The 15,067-nt window shown below is 47.6% G+C and overlaps 1 protein-coding gene across 4 annotated transcripts in view; it reads right to left on the reverse strand.

Moving 5' to 3' along the window:
• Positions 1 to 15,067, reverse strand: part of AGPAT4 (1-acylglycerol-3-phosphate O-acyltransferase 4) — a 135,896-nt gene that overhangs the window by 42,427 nt on the left and 78,402 nt on the right.

Consider the following 15,067-nt stretch of genomic DNA (forward strand, 5'->3'; position numbering starts at 1 on the left):
GAAGCCAGTGGGTGGGCACCACAACCAGCTACTAAACCCTAATTGCTTGGCAGCCCTGGGAAGACCAAGGCTAAGAATTACGAGGCTCTGCCATCTGCGAACTGCCCTAGGTAATCCCCATCCAGCCGTCGTGAATTCTGGCTGAGTCCAAGTCTGATGCAAAATCTCCAGCACCCAGAGGGCTTGCAAGGCAGTGAGAAAGAAGGTGAGGTGACCCAGCCCAGGCTGACTGCTGGGGAGACAGCGTGTGTGTGTGTGTGTATTAGCTGCTCAGTCGTGTCCGACTCTTTGCAACCCCATGGACTGTAGCCCACCAGGCTCCTCTGTCTGTGGAATTTTCCAGACAACAATGCGTGCCCTCCTCCGGGGGAGTCTTCCCCATCCAGGGATCGAACCTGGGTCTCCTGCACTGCAGGCTCATTCTTTACCGGGGGGACAGTGGAAGGACATACAGGAGATGGAGGAGAAATAAAGGTGGAGAAGCCAAGGATGGAGGGAGGAAGGGCTAGAGTTCCCTACTGAGCCCGAACTGCATGCAGGCAGTGAGCCTGTCAAACACAAACCACTATTTCTCTGGCCCCCGAGTCACCCGGCAGGGTTAGCTTTACTTCATACAGACGCAGAGACTGAGGCTCAGAAAGCTCTCGTAACCCGGCCAGGGCCACCGAGAGACTGAAGATTTCTCTCTGGCTTGTGCACCCCCAGGACCCAGGCTGTCCGGGGGAGGGGCCCAGACTCACACGGTCCCTCAACTTCCTGCTGCTTTACTTTCTGCATCACCCCCACCAACTCCCCTACAAAGCCCTCACTGACACCCCAAAGAGGCCAAACTGGAATCATGGTGCAGTTTTTTCAAATATTTATTTTAGTTTCAATAGAGCACTGTCTTTGTGCAGGCCCTGCACTCTGGGTAGCATCTTATTAATTCTACTGTTCTCACTCTAGTATGCCTGAGATCAAGGGCGCCCATGATGTACCTAGTTTAATGTCTTCTTCTTAAGAAGTATATAAAATAAGGAGGTACCTTACAATTAACAATATCTTAGATTCTATGAAATACAGAAATTTTAAAAACAGGGTGACCTCAGCAAGGTGGCTCTTCAACGGGTTGCATCTTGTCTGTGGCCATGTGTCTGGAAAGTGCCGGGTGCTGGGGGTTGGGAAGGCAAGGTGAGCAGGTGGAAGACAGAGCATGTGAGGGCAGGCGACGAGCCCGTCTGACACCGCCAGGTGGGTATGTGACACCACCATGCGATCATGGTACCACTATCATATTGCTATGATGTTATCATGAAGAGCCTCTGGAGGGTGACTCCGGGAGAGAGTAAAGGACAGGGAAGCCTGGCGTGCCACAGTCCACAGGGTCGCAAAGAGTCAGATATGACCTAGCAAATGAACAGCAACATGATTTTATTGAGACCCACAGGCAGTATGACACAAAGACCCCTAAGGAACATTATGGACTTTAGGAATCTCAGTGTATCGACACAGGTTCGTCAGGTGTAAAAAAGGAATCACATCAATGAAAGATAATAAGCTAGGGGAAACTGTGTGTGTGAGTGTGTGTATGTATCTGTGTGTTGGAGCAAGGGGCAGGCAGTATATGGAAACTGTACTTTTGCACAATTCTCCTGGAAACTAAAAACTGCTGGTAAAAAAATAATAAAGTATATTAGTTTTAAGAAAACACAATGTGAGTTGATCTTTTATATTTCCTCCCCCCCCCAAAAAATGTAACAGAAAACACAAAATTTTGCTTTCTGTTTCTGTCTTTGCCAGAGTTTCAGCTAGTTTCAATTACCTATGACAGATCAATACAGGAGCGACAGGCCTTTCACCCAGACGAAAACAAAATGAAGTGCTATCAGATTCTTAGGTCATAAGATCGTGATCAAAGAAGTAGAAAGATCCCAGCTCCACCTCAGCCTCTGAACACCAACTCACTCTCCAGTCACAGGGACGGTAAAAGAAGATGAGCAGTGTGCCAGGCCCCAGCAGGTCTGAAGGGAAGCGGAATGAAATACCTGCTCTAGAGGAAAGACAGTCAGAAGGAAATCATTAGAAAAGCCAATGGCTTTGGCCCTTGGGTCATAATTAAGTCCACTTGGCCAACAGACTACGTGCCTGCTAAGTCCCTTCAGTCGTGTCTGACTCTGCGATCCCATGGACTGTAGCCCACCGGGCTCCTCTGTCCATGGGATTTCCCAGGCAGTAATACAGAGGATGAGATGGCTGGATGGCATCACTGACTCGATGGACATGAGTCTCAGTGAACTCCGGGAGTTGGTGATGGACAGGGAGGCCTGGCGTGCTGCAATTCATGGGGTCGCAAAGAGTCAGACACGACTGAGCGACTGATCTGATCTGATCTGATCTGAATACTGGAGTGGGTTGCCATTTCCTTCTCCAGGAAACCTTCCCGACCCAGGGTTCAAACCCGCATCTCTTATGTCTCCTGCATTGGCAGGCGGGTTCTTTAAGGATAACAAACAAAATACAGTTTGTTCTTTGTTCTGGACAAATAAACCTTGAGAACAGTTCCCCAGACCAGATTTCCACGAACAGATTCACTGCCACTCTTGTGTGTTCACATCTCTCCAGCATCAGTCCACTGGTTTCTGAACCCTTTAAGAATATAATACTAAGAAGGCTGGCAACCGGATTCCAAATATAGTGACCCACTGACTAAGTGCTTATTATGGGCATAGTGACAACGTTTGCAGACAAGGATGCCAAGCAACAGAAAGAAAATGAACCACACATTTAGATAAAAGCGAAGGGATTTTCCACTTCCAGAAGTCCTGATAGTTGATGAAGCTACAGTCAGACAAGAATAGATGTGTATTTTTTTTTTCTCCACCTGTCATGGTCCTGGAGACACTGACTTGAGTAGTTAAGAACACAGTCAAGGCTAAATTGCCGCCATTTGACTTCTGTAGATTGACATTTAAAACATCAGTAACAAAGATTTTGTCAGACATAGATTCTATGAGCTGAGAGATGGCATCGCCACCCGTCCAGCTGGTAAACATAAAGTTGCAGAACAGACAGGCAGTGTGGGCATAAAATACAGGGAGGTTACCGTGGCCTCCGCTCGTGCAAACTCTGGAGTCAAGGCAGTCTGATTAATGACTCTACTTTTTCTAGGCGATGATCTTTGACAAATTGTTTAATTGTTTTTCTTTCAATCTTGAAGACAGAAATGGTGCTTTCAACTCTTAACTCACACCTCCCCACCCCCTTTCTGAACAGAACTGTACAGTGTATGACAGCAGGAATTGTTCCCCTTCCTGGATGTATAGTCACTGTCCAATCTCGTGCACTCTAGGCGACCCACACTTTCTCCTTCTTGCCTTCTTTCGGAATACATCTTTTTTTTTTCCTGGCTGTACTGTGTGGCATGCAGGATCTTAAGTTCCCTGACCAGAGATGGAACCCACTGTCCCTGTAGTGGAAGCGTGGAGTCCTGACCACTGGAGCCGCAGGAAAAGTCACTGGAATCAGTATTTTAAGTCATTTTCCATGGGTATTTTAAATCAGTTTAGAATATGTAAAGTCTTACCATCTTCTAAGTAGTTACCCTGAAATACTTTCCAGAGATGGTCTGATATATCAACCTTTCAGCTGTGGGCACCTCTCCGTACTTCTGGTTTGGTGAACAAGTAGAGATCTTTCTCTAGGGGGATGCCTGCCCTCCCAGCACGCCTTTACTCACCTGCCCCAGGAGGAAGTGTACCTTACAGGACTAGCGAGTCTGGGAAGGTTAAACGGACATTCCTGGCTTGGCTCTGCCCGTCCTCCTCAGGTGAGCACTCTGCCCCTCCCTCGTGGACCCTAGGAGGCTGCCCTGTGCCTCTCTGGGCACATCTGCCCAATTTGAGGGTTCAGTCTATTTAAGTAACTTCACATGCAGTTATAACTTCCAAGATAGGCTCTATCATCCATCAAGAAAATAGTCTGTCTTCCATCCATCCTCCAAGCCTTTGCTTAATTTCTCGAATTGTTCAGACAAATAACTGAGAAGAGTGCTGTTCTTTAGGGCCCTCTTGGAGCTCTCAACTTTATCCAAGTCCAAACTTATTATCTAAAATTCCATATAGTGTTTTCTTAAAAAAAAAAAAAACAAAAAAACCCCACAATTTTATTTAACCACTTCAAAAACATTCAGAATTTGAAGCAAATGTCTCATTGAACTTAAAATCAAATTGAAGGGTAACCCAAGACAAGAAATTGGCTACAATTTTCAGAAGGAGGTTCTCGCTTTCCCTTTCCAATGGCAGTCTTCCCAAATAACAGGGGAAAAGCAATTATTCAGAGATAAGCATGGCAGGATAACAATTGGACTGGAAAACAAATTGGATTATTGTTGCTGTTGTTCAGCCCTAAGTCATATCCGGCTCCTTGCAACCACATGCACTGCCGTCCGCCAGGCTCCTCTGTAAATGTCAACACCAACAGAGAAACTGACCTAGAACTGTACATGTTTTCAATTGAATACGAGGTTACGCAGCCTGTTAAGGGAAAAATATGTGTGTGGTAGTTGCTCAGTCATGTCCGACTCTATGAGATCCCATGGACTATAGCCCGCCTCTGTCTGATTATAGACATTTTTTAATCTTTTTTTTAAATTAGAGAATAATTACAATTTTGTGATGGTTTTTGCCAAACATCAACATGAGTCAGCATTAGGTATACATATGTCCCATCCCTCTTGAGCACCCCCTCCCACCTTCCTTCCCATCCCACCCCTCAAGGTTGTCCCAGAGCACTGGCTTTGAATTCCCACTGGTTATCTATTTTACATACAGTTACGTATAATGTTTCAATGCTACTCTCTCATGGCATCCCACCATCTCCTTCCCCCACTGTGTCCGAAATGTCTCTGTCTGCTTTGCTGCCCTGCAAGTAGCATCATCAGTACTGTCTTTCTGGATGCTATATATATGTCTTAGGATTACAGACATATTTTAAGTGAATGTTCATAGTGCGGTGTGTCCTGCAACGAATAGAGTCATCCAACGAATAACGCCACAGAGGGATTTCCTCATCCTTAGAATCAGCAGCTGATGCAGCAGCCAGTTATCTTTAAAAGCCCCAAGTAGGTTCCCAGAAGGCATTTAATGTCCCTCAGCATGTCCGCGGTGTATGCAGTAAAAGCATACTTAGCAGACCTCATCGAGGAGTCGAGACACAGAAGGAGAAAAGAAGCCTTGCAGCAGCTATCTGAGGCATGAAGTCGTGCCGGACACCACTCATCCTCAACTACTCTAAAAGGGGAAGAATTCTAGGAAAGCCATCCCTTATCTCAGATCTAAAACTACACGCGTAAAAACTCTACACAGGGCAGCTTAACACTCCCCGGGGCTCGTGCGACACGTGCTATTTTTATCCTAAGTCTCTCTGGCAGATGCGGTGGCCATTGGGCAGATCAACTCCCCAGGCTGAGGCGTTTTAAAGCCAGTCTTGAATGTGGACGTTCTCCAGGTCCGCTTTGATCTTATTTTTTTCCGAGGCATTCTGACCTCGTTAAAGCTCCCAGACTCTTCTCAGTGACCCGAGCATCTCAGTCTCACAGGTTTCATGATTCCTATGTTGCTGTACGTCTTGATATTCTAGAAGTCTTGAAGATGTCAGAAGTTTAGGACAAACGAGACTTGATGGACCTTATGGATACCACAAAAGAGAAAGATCAGGCTGACCTCTTCCCTGAATCACGGGGCTCAATCAACGCAGCAGTTGGGAACATGGGAAGTTACATATTGAACCCTGAGTGTTCAACTTTTACCAACATTTAAAGTAATGGTGAGAAAAATTCAGGAACTGGAGAGTCTGGGAGGCTGGAGAAAATCAAGAGAAAGGGTCTTGAAACTACGAGAAAATGTTTTAGGAAGAAAGAAGGAGGCAGTCAGCGCCAAATGCAACAGAGAAATCATATGGGTAACGTGTGATCGAGTAACTCAGCGAGGAGTGGGGCACGGTGAGGGCCACCTCGCCCTCAAACAGGTCGGAAGCCACAGGGTCAGGGTGAAGGCTGGACAGAGGGGTCATAGTTCAATGTGACGCATTTAATCCTAGAAGCAAAGAGAAGAAAGTGTTGATGACTGAGCAGCAATGGGATGCCTGGGAGAGTTACGTCTGGACAGATCCTCGGGGGGCACTCGCTGGTGGCCAGCACTGTCCAAGGCACTGGGAACTCAGTGATCAAGAGAAGGAAATCTCTGCTCTTGTAGAATTTGTAGACGATCGGAGGAGACAGGACAGAAAAGCAGACAGTGGTGTGCACTGGTGGGAACTGGAAAATCGTAGAGGAATCTGTGTGACTCTAAATGGGAGTGAGGAAAGCATCAGAGCTGGGAAGGGCAATAAGTCCAAGCTGGTCAAATAGACGCAAACTTTACAACCCCCTAAACCACCTTCCCAAACTCTGTTCCACAGAACCCCAATTCAGTAACAAGCTATTGAAGTGATGCTAACAAGTGTTCAGATGGTAAAGAATCAGCCTGCAATACAGGAGACCTGGGTTCAACCCCTGGTTCAGGAAGATCCCCTAGAGAAGGGCATGGTAACCCACTCCAGTGTTCTTGCCTGGAGAATCCCATGGACAGAGGAGCCTGGGGGGTACAGTCCATGGGGTCGCAAAGAGTCGGACACGAATGAGCCACTGACACAACCACACGAGTGTTGTGGGATATTGGTCTTTTGGAAAAAACAAGACCAACCCATCTCTCCACCTCTGGACTTCTCAGAACATTTAATGTGCTGATGAGATTTTTTTTTTTAAAGAGGGGTCAGAGCACTGAGCCCTGCCCTCCACCCCGCTCTCCATCCCTGCCTTACCACCAGAGATGTTAAGGATCTAGCCTTCCAGGAGACCCTGGATGGTGCCTGATGAAGTGCACAAGCTTCTCTTCATTCTTGACATTGTCCCCTCCATGTAATCGCGGTATACCTTTTCAGAGTCTAAGCCTAGTCCGCCCCTCTTTGGGAAACCTTCATAGCACTCGCTCCCTTCTCCAGCTCCCAAGGCACCCAAGGTCCGAGCCAGGCCGTCAGCCCCAGGCTGGTGCCCCTCCTGCCTCCGGGGCACAGCAGAACCGTCATCGCATGGAAGCTCGTGGAAGGCTGAGGGGGGAGAGTGGAGAGTCTCCACAGGAAGGCTGCGGACCCAGCCCCCTCCTCGCAGCGAGGTCGCGGCAGAGGCCACTGGCCAGGACGGTCAAGTGTGCGGGCGTTCGAGTTCTGGGAAGGAAATTACTTCAGCCCTAGAGGTAACGTCCTGATCACGTCACCGCTGATTGGCGGAAATATGGTCTTGGCCTCATGGTCCACAGAAAGGAAAAACCACGCAGTTTACGCAAACTGCTCAGACCTAGCAACTTGTACGTTCTCGCTTAATAGTTGCTCTTTTTGTCGTGTATGTAATTGTCACTTCTGCTTTTACCCCGCTCTTCCTCAATGTCCCAGATTTCATTCTTTCTTCACTCTCTTTTTACACTTGAACATCTTTCCCTTAGAAAATGAAAGTGAAGTCGCTCAGTTGTGTGGGACTCTTTTTGACCCTGTGGAGTGTAGCCCACCAGGTTCCTCCCTCCATGGGATTTTCTAGGCAAGAGTACTGGAGTGGGGTGCCACTGCCTTCTCCAGGGGATATTCCTGATCCAGGGATTGAACCTGGGTCTCCTGCATTGTGGGCGGACGCTTTGCCGTCTGAACCACCGGGGAATGTGCATATATTTCTATTGTACTTGCTGACATGCTTATGGAAGAGTTTTGTGCATCTTTCTTTTTTCCTTTTAATTCATTTATTTTACATTTTATTATTATTATTGGCACGCAGGATCTTTGTTCCCTGACCAGGGATCGAACCCATGCCCTCAGAAGTAGAAGCGTGGAGTCCTAACCACTGGAGAGTCAGGGAATTCCCAAGTTTTGTGCTTCTTAATTTTTAAAGTGGATAGGTAAAATGATTTATATATTCTTTCCAAAATATAATGAAAGCCTCTAACTTACACTGCTTATTTTTATATCTAATTGTAATCTTTAAATCATTTTTCCCTCCAGGACCATGGTTCTCAGCTGAGTGGTTCTGTGTCCCCTCCCCCATCCCTGGGACCTTTATTGCAAGTCTGGAGACATTTTTATGGACACCTCTTGGGGGAAGGGAGAAGGCAATGGCACCCCACTCCAGTATTCTTGCCTGGAAAATCCCATGGACGGAGGAGCCTGGTAGGCTGCAGTCCATAGGGTCCTAAGAGTCGGACACGGCTGAGAGACTTCACTTTCACTTTTCACTTTCATGCATTGGAGAAGGAAATGGCAACCCACTCCAGGGTTCTTGCCTGGAGAATCCCAGGGACGGGGGAGCCTGGTAGGCTGCCGTCTATGGGGTCGCAAACACGACTGAAGTGACTTAGCAGCAGCAGCTTGGGGGAGGGCTGCTCCTGGCATCAGACAGTAGGAGCCAGGGATGGGACTAAATATTCTACACAGCACGGAAGAGCCCCACGACAAAGAACTTTCCAACCCACAATGGCACTAATGCTGAGGCTGAGAAACCTGCTTTATAGCCTCCAACACTGAGAAAGTTAAGCCAGGTTTGCCTACAGTTTTAGGGCTGGATTTGGATACAGACTTGCCGAGTCTGGGTTGAATCCTGGCTCCTTTCTTGCTGGTTGTGAGTCTTCGGATCACGTGCTCGACCTCCCTGTGCCCGTCTTCCTCATTTGCAATGGTCGCTCTGAGCCAACACGTGAGAGTGCCAGGAACACTTTATGCATCGTTACTCTTTTCCCCTTTACTTTAGCTCAGTGTGTAAATGTCAATACCAACAGAGAAACTGACCTCCAACTTGTACGTGTTTTCATTGAATACAAGGTAACGTAGCCTGTTAAGGGGAAACTGTGTGTGTGTCAGTTGCTCAGTTGTGTCCGACTTTGCAACTCCACGGACTGTAGCCCGCCAGGCTCCTCTGTCCATGGAATTCACCAGACAAGAATACTGGAGTAGGTTGCCATTCCCTTCTCTAGGGGATCTTCATCACCCAGGGATTGAACTCATGTCTTCTGCTCTGCAGGTGGATTCTCACCATCTAAGCCACTAGGGAAGCCCCTGAGAGGAAAATACCTTGTTTATATTATCCAAGATTCTATATTTTAAACCCTAGAAAACCCTCCAACCAATCTATACCAGAATTATTGCTAATACGGATTCATTCTCTGAAGTTGTAGGGTTTGTTTCCACAATCCGTGATGCAAGAAACCTTGAGAATAGACTGTCTGTATTCTAACCATCTTCCCCTGGCCTGGTATAGAACATGTGGATACGACATGCCTACCAATGTGGGTTTTAAAGGATTCTAGCTTAGTAATTATAGAGCAATTACAAAGGCCATTCACTGACCTCTTCACCTCTTCTGCATAAATAATATGTTTCAATACTGCATCAGACTTGCAGAAACCTATAAAAACTTGGCCTCAGGACTGCAGACATCTTGGGTGGGCATTTGGGTACCATTTCCTCCACGGACCTTCTTATCACACTCAGCTTCTTGTCATACTCACCACCTCTACAACTCATTCACTGTTCAAAGCTCTGGGTCAAAGAGGCCAGGGTTAAAGGTTCCAAGCAGGGGTTGGTTCCAGCCATGGCTGGGGTAATGGAGTTTTAGGTGTAAGTGGGCCGGGAGATCGCAATTATTTCATCAAACACTAATCTAAGGGTTGCTGGCCATGAAGGTACTTTGTAGATGTGGTGTGTGTATGAGTATATAACCATATCCTGTTCCTCTTGGGAACCTGATTAATACAGCTAGCCCACCAGCCCCTTGATGATGGTGATCAGCCACGGACAAGAGAATGGTGGCCACATTCATCATGTGATGTCACCTGGTGTTATGCCCACTGCAGTGTGAATTCTTGCATCAAGAGTTTATGCCTCTTAAGACTTCCGGGCAGTCCAGTGGTTAAGAATTTGCCTTCCAATGCAGGGGATGTGGGATCGATCCCTGGTTAGGGAACTAAGACCCCACAGGCTGTGGGGCAACTAAGCCCATGCGCTGCAACTACCGAAGGAAGACACAAGGAAAGAAGGACAATCTTCCATTCAGTCCTAGTCTAATGACGCCAGCGAGGGAAACGCAAAATTGTGCATCACATCTACGAAAAAAATCACCGTAGCAGAATGCTAACGACCGTTAACACTGGAATATTTACTGTTCACCTACAAGGCATTCAATAAGTGTTATTAATGTTTTAAGTTAAAGCCTATGAGCCAAGCATGATAGTAAAGGATTTACAGGCCAGTGAGTAACGGTGTGGGCTTTATGTTAAATTCAGAGCACTTTATCTTAAATAACATGCAGTCTCATCCCCGAACGACAGAAATAACACCCTCATGACCTGTGGGAAGAGCTGTCCTCTCTGGCCACCTCTGCCCGGACCCTCCCCTCAGCTGGGCTGGAAAAGGAGAAACACAGTAAGTGTCTGTGGGCATAAGTCACGGTGCAGAGTAAGCTTATTTTCTGAAAGCTCAGGAATGCTTCGGAGGGAACTACCTGGGCCACTTCCCTCTTATTTATAACCTCGTCCTTTACTCTGACCAGGCGCACTGGGAGCCTCTTCTTCACCCTCTGTAAGGAATCAGGGACGAGCAATTGCTGCTCTGCATTCAAATGAAGACCTGTCTTGGGCCACTCAGCGTAGGCATCGCTTGGCTCTAGTCTCTAAGACCTTTCTACTCTTATTAACTCGTTGCTCTGTCGCTCAGTCGTGTCCGACTCTGCAGCCCCCTGGACTGTAGCCCACCAGGCTCCTCTGTCCATGGAATTCTCCGGCAAGAATACTGGAGCAGGTTGCCGCTTCCTACTCCTGAGGATCTTCCCAACCCAGGGATCAAACCCTCTACCACTAGCGCCACCTAGGAAGCCCCTGGGATGACTCTTCTAGAACCAGCCTGTTCTATACGGCCTCACTTCCTGATCGACCCAAACTCATCAACAGGGAGCTCCTCTGCCACCTGGTTTCAGGATAGTGGGTCCCGGTCACTGTTTGGGTCACCGCTCTAGCTGCAAGAACCCAGCTTGGGGTCTGACCCAGGCAAGGCTGAGCCGGCCCGCCGCCCCCTCTGGAGATTGGGAGGTGAATTGCAGCCGCCTGCAGAGGCATCCTGCCTTCTAGCCGGCTGCAAGATAACCGCAGGGCAAGGAAGTCATCATCCACCCAGCGGTGTTACAAAGGAAGTCTTGTCCCATTGATCAGCTCCACTTCCTTGGCCACATTGATCTTCCAGGTCCTTCCCAGGGAAAATGAGCTGGCAGGGAAGTGGGGACTGGAAGCTTTTCAAGGGAGACTTAATTCTGCGCCTAATCAGATAAGGCGAAGGTTAAGCAGTCATTCAGGAAAAAGGACAATTTTCCTCGGGATGAGATGAACACTCACCATGGTCCTGAGGGAGATGTCAAAGTACTAAAAGAAAAGGAAGGCACAGGAACTAATTTACTTTTTTGTTTGTTTTTAACGTCTTATTTCTCATTCAAAGAGTACTTTGGGTTAAAAATAGAAGACAGGGGTAAGAAAGTCCCTTGTAACGACTAGGGAAGACGGTCTCGTGTCTCGTATTATCACTCTGTTTTCAAGGCTGTCGTCTGAATTCCAGTCTTCCGTTGCAGCTCAGTCAGCAGAGACTCTGCCTGCAGTGCAGGACACCGGCTTCGATCCCTGGGTCGGGAAGATCCCCTGGAGAAGGAAATGGCGACCCACTCCAGTATCCTTGCCTGGAAAATCTCATGGACAGAGGAGCCTGGGGGCTGCAGTCCATGGGCTTGCAAAGAATCGGGTACAACTCAGCGATTAACACTTACCTACTTACTTACTTATCTGAATTCCCCATCACAAGCCCTACCCATCTATGAGGTGTGAGGAATCCCCAGCGGGTGCCCAGCCTCTGGCTTCTGGAGCAGAGCTTTCCAAAATCCCACAGGCATTGGCCGCACCCAGCCATGCTGTTACCGTGAGGTCTGAGTGGCATGAACCTGCTGTTTTAACTGCTCCAGGTGATGCTGAGGCTGCCCTGGGGTGCAGGGGTAGGTGAATTAACGCACCCCAACTAACTGGTCCTGCTCTCAGCTCTGTAAATACATTAGCTCTACTAAGTCTCTGAAGAGTGCAAGGGGAAGTCCCCATTTTAAAGCTAATCAGTTAGACTTCGGTCACCATTCACCCATAGCTAACGCCCTATTTCCAATGTTCTTAAGTGGTACAAGGACACATGCCTCAGCCCACCATTCATCTGAGCCTTTGAAGGCGCATCTCATGTGTCTCCTCCTCCAGGAGGCTGTCCAGGCCTGGGAAGCCGGGACAAGGTGGCTTTCCTATATATGCCCAGTACGCACTGCCATATATTTGCTCTGGATGCATGGTTATCTATAACTTTCTAGCAAGTGTCCCAAAACGTAATGCCTCGAAAACAACAATATACATTTATTATCTCTGACAATTTCTGGAGTCAAGAATTCAGGAGTGATGTGACTAAACAGTTCTGGCCTGGAGACTCTCGGGAGGTATGCCCATCAACAGCTAACTGGTTTCAGAAGATATGATACATATATATACATACACACAACACACACAGAGGAAATGGAATATTACTCAGCCATAACAACAGAATGAAATGCCATTTGGAATGAAAGAATGACAAGCAACAGATGGACCTAGACATTATCATACTAAGACAAGTAAGTCAGCTAGATGAAGACAAATATCACAGGATACTACTGATGTGCGGAATCTAAGAACAAATGATACAGGTGAACTTGTTTACAAGACAGAACCAGACTCCCACCATAGAAAACAAACATGTTACCGAAAGAGAGGGAGGGATGGATGGAGAGATAAACTGGGAGGTTGGGATGAACATATATCCACCACTAAATATAAAATGAGTAAACAGCAAGGGCCTACAGCACACGGAACTATGCTCAGTGTCTTGTAATAACCTATAATGCAAAAGAGTATAACAACGATCTGTTGTTCAGTCACTGAGTCATGTCCGGCTCTTTGCGACCCCATGGACTGCAGCACCCCAGGCTTCCCTGTCCGTCACTACCTCCCGGAGTTTGCTCAGATTCATGTCCACTGAATCAGTGATGCCATCCAACCATGTCACCCTCTGCCCCCGCCCTTATCCTGTCGCCTTCAATCTTTCCCAGATTTTATATATATACATATGTGAATCGCTTGGCTGCACACTTGAAAGTAACACAGCACTGTAAATTACAATTCAATTTAAAAAGAAAGAAAGAGATATTTTTAGAGTTGACTGGGGTGGAGGATCTGACTTCAAGGTGGCCGCTCACAGGGCTGGTGCTGCGGTGGGTTCCTCCGTTCCTCTTCTCGGGGTCTCTCTTGGGGCACCCTGAAGGTCCTCCCCTGAAGTGGTGGGCTGCCCCAGCAAGGGAGTGGGAGGTAGGGGGAAAGTCAGGCTGCACCTTTCTGGGTCTCGCCTTAGAAGTCACAGACTGCTCTCTAGGCTCAGTTTTCTAGAAGAGTCACTAAGTCCTGCCCACTCCTAGAGTGAGAGGAATCAGGTCCCGCTCTCTGCAGGGAGGATGGTCAGGCATTTAAAATTCCTGTCCTGCAACAGATCGTGCCTTCTAAAGACGGCTGTGCTTCTGCTCCTCTGGAAGGAAGTGGTTGCCCCACGGAGAGGCAGAATCGAATTCCCCGCCCCTCGATTCCCAGAGGGCCACAAACATGCTTGTAACCAACAGGACGTGGTGGCAGCAAAGGTCGGCTCTCGAGGCTAGGTCATAAAAAGCAGAGCACGTCGCCCTGAGCTAGGACCCTCGCTTTGGAAGCCGGGCATTGGCAGCTAGGAAATCCTGCTACCTCGAGCTTGCCGCACCGTGAGGACACCCAGGCCACACGGAGAGAGTGTGCAATTAACAACCTCAGCTGACATCCCGGCCAACAGCCCAGACCTGTGAGGAATGACACCCTCAGGGTTCCAGCCCCCAGCTCTGGAATCTTCCCACTGAGAACCAGACCTCCTGGAGCAGAGTCTAACTGTTCCCACAGGCCCCTGTTCAGATTCCTGACCCACGGGGTCCATTGGCATGGAACGGTTGCCTGAAGCCACTAGATTTGGGGGGTTGTCTTGTTACACAGCAAGTGATAACTGGAACACACACTGCATCATGATTGTCTATTCTCTCTCTCCCTGAAGATCCTTGGCCTGCAAGCTCCTCGGGCTTGTGTCGTCATCCTTCTTATAACACCAGCACTCGGAATAGTGCCTGGCATGTAATATGTGTTAAGCCAATGTTTGTTAAGTGAATAATTAGTAAGAGTTCATACAGTTTTGCTAGGATAGTTGTTTTTGGCTGGAATTCATAAGAACCATGGTGGTGGCTCAGATGGTAAAAAATCTGCCTGCAATGCAGGAGACCTGAGTTTCATCAATGGGTCCAGAAGATCCCCTGGAGAAAGGAATGGCTACCCACTCTAGTATTCTTGCCTGGAGAATTCCATGGACAGAGGAGCCTGGTGGGCTACAGTCCATGGAGTCGCAAAGAGTCAGACACAACTGATCTATTAACACTTTGACTTTCATGGTTGGAAGAGAACTTCGCCTGTCCAGGTAGGATACCCATCTCCCTGCTGGAGAGGTGTTTGTTGCACTTTCATCCCGCCCTCTTGTGACCTTCCAAATTCACCCTGAAAGCATTTAATCAGGAACTCTCTGCTGCCCTGCAAAGATGTACACCATTAACATAAATAAACAAACCATGATTATAACCGTGGTCGAGACCACAAAGCCAAAAAGATATTTATGTTACCTTTGATTCTAGGCTGTTAAACGTCTGGAAAGCAATTTCCAACTCTTGAGTTGATTTTACCTTCTTAATTTTAGATATTTAGATTATACAGGCTGGAAGTTGTGTTTAAAATTTTTTCTTAGTTGCATTCAAGAGTTTTTCTTAGTTGCATTCAAGATCAATGCATTTGATCTTCATATTAATAAATGTACAAAGGGGATTACGGCACAAACGGGGTTAATAGTGCGTTGGTTA

The sequence above is a fragment of the Bos taurus genome, chromosome 9 (assembly GCF_002263795.3).
Source record: "Bos taurus isolate L1 Dominette 01449 registration number 42190680 breed Hereford chromosome 9, ARS-UCD2.0, whole genome shotgun sequence".
In the NCBI taxonomy this organism is placed as follows: Eukaryota; Metazoa; Chordata; class Mammalia; order Artiodactyla; family Bovidae; genus Bos; species Bos taurus.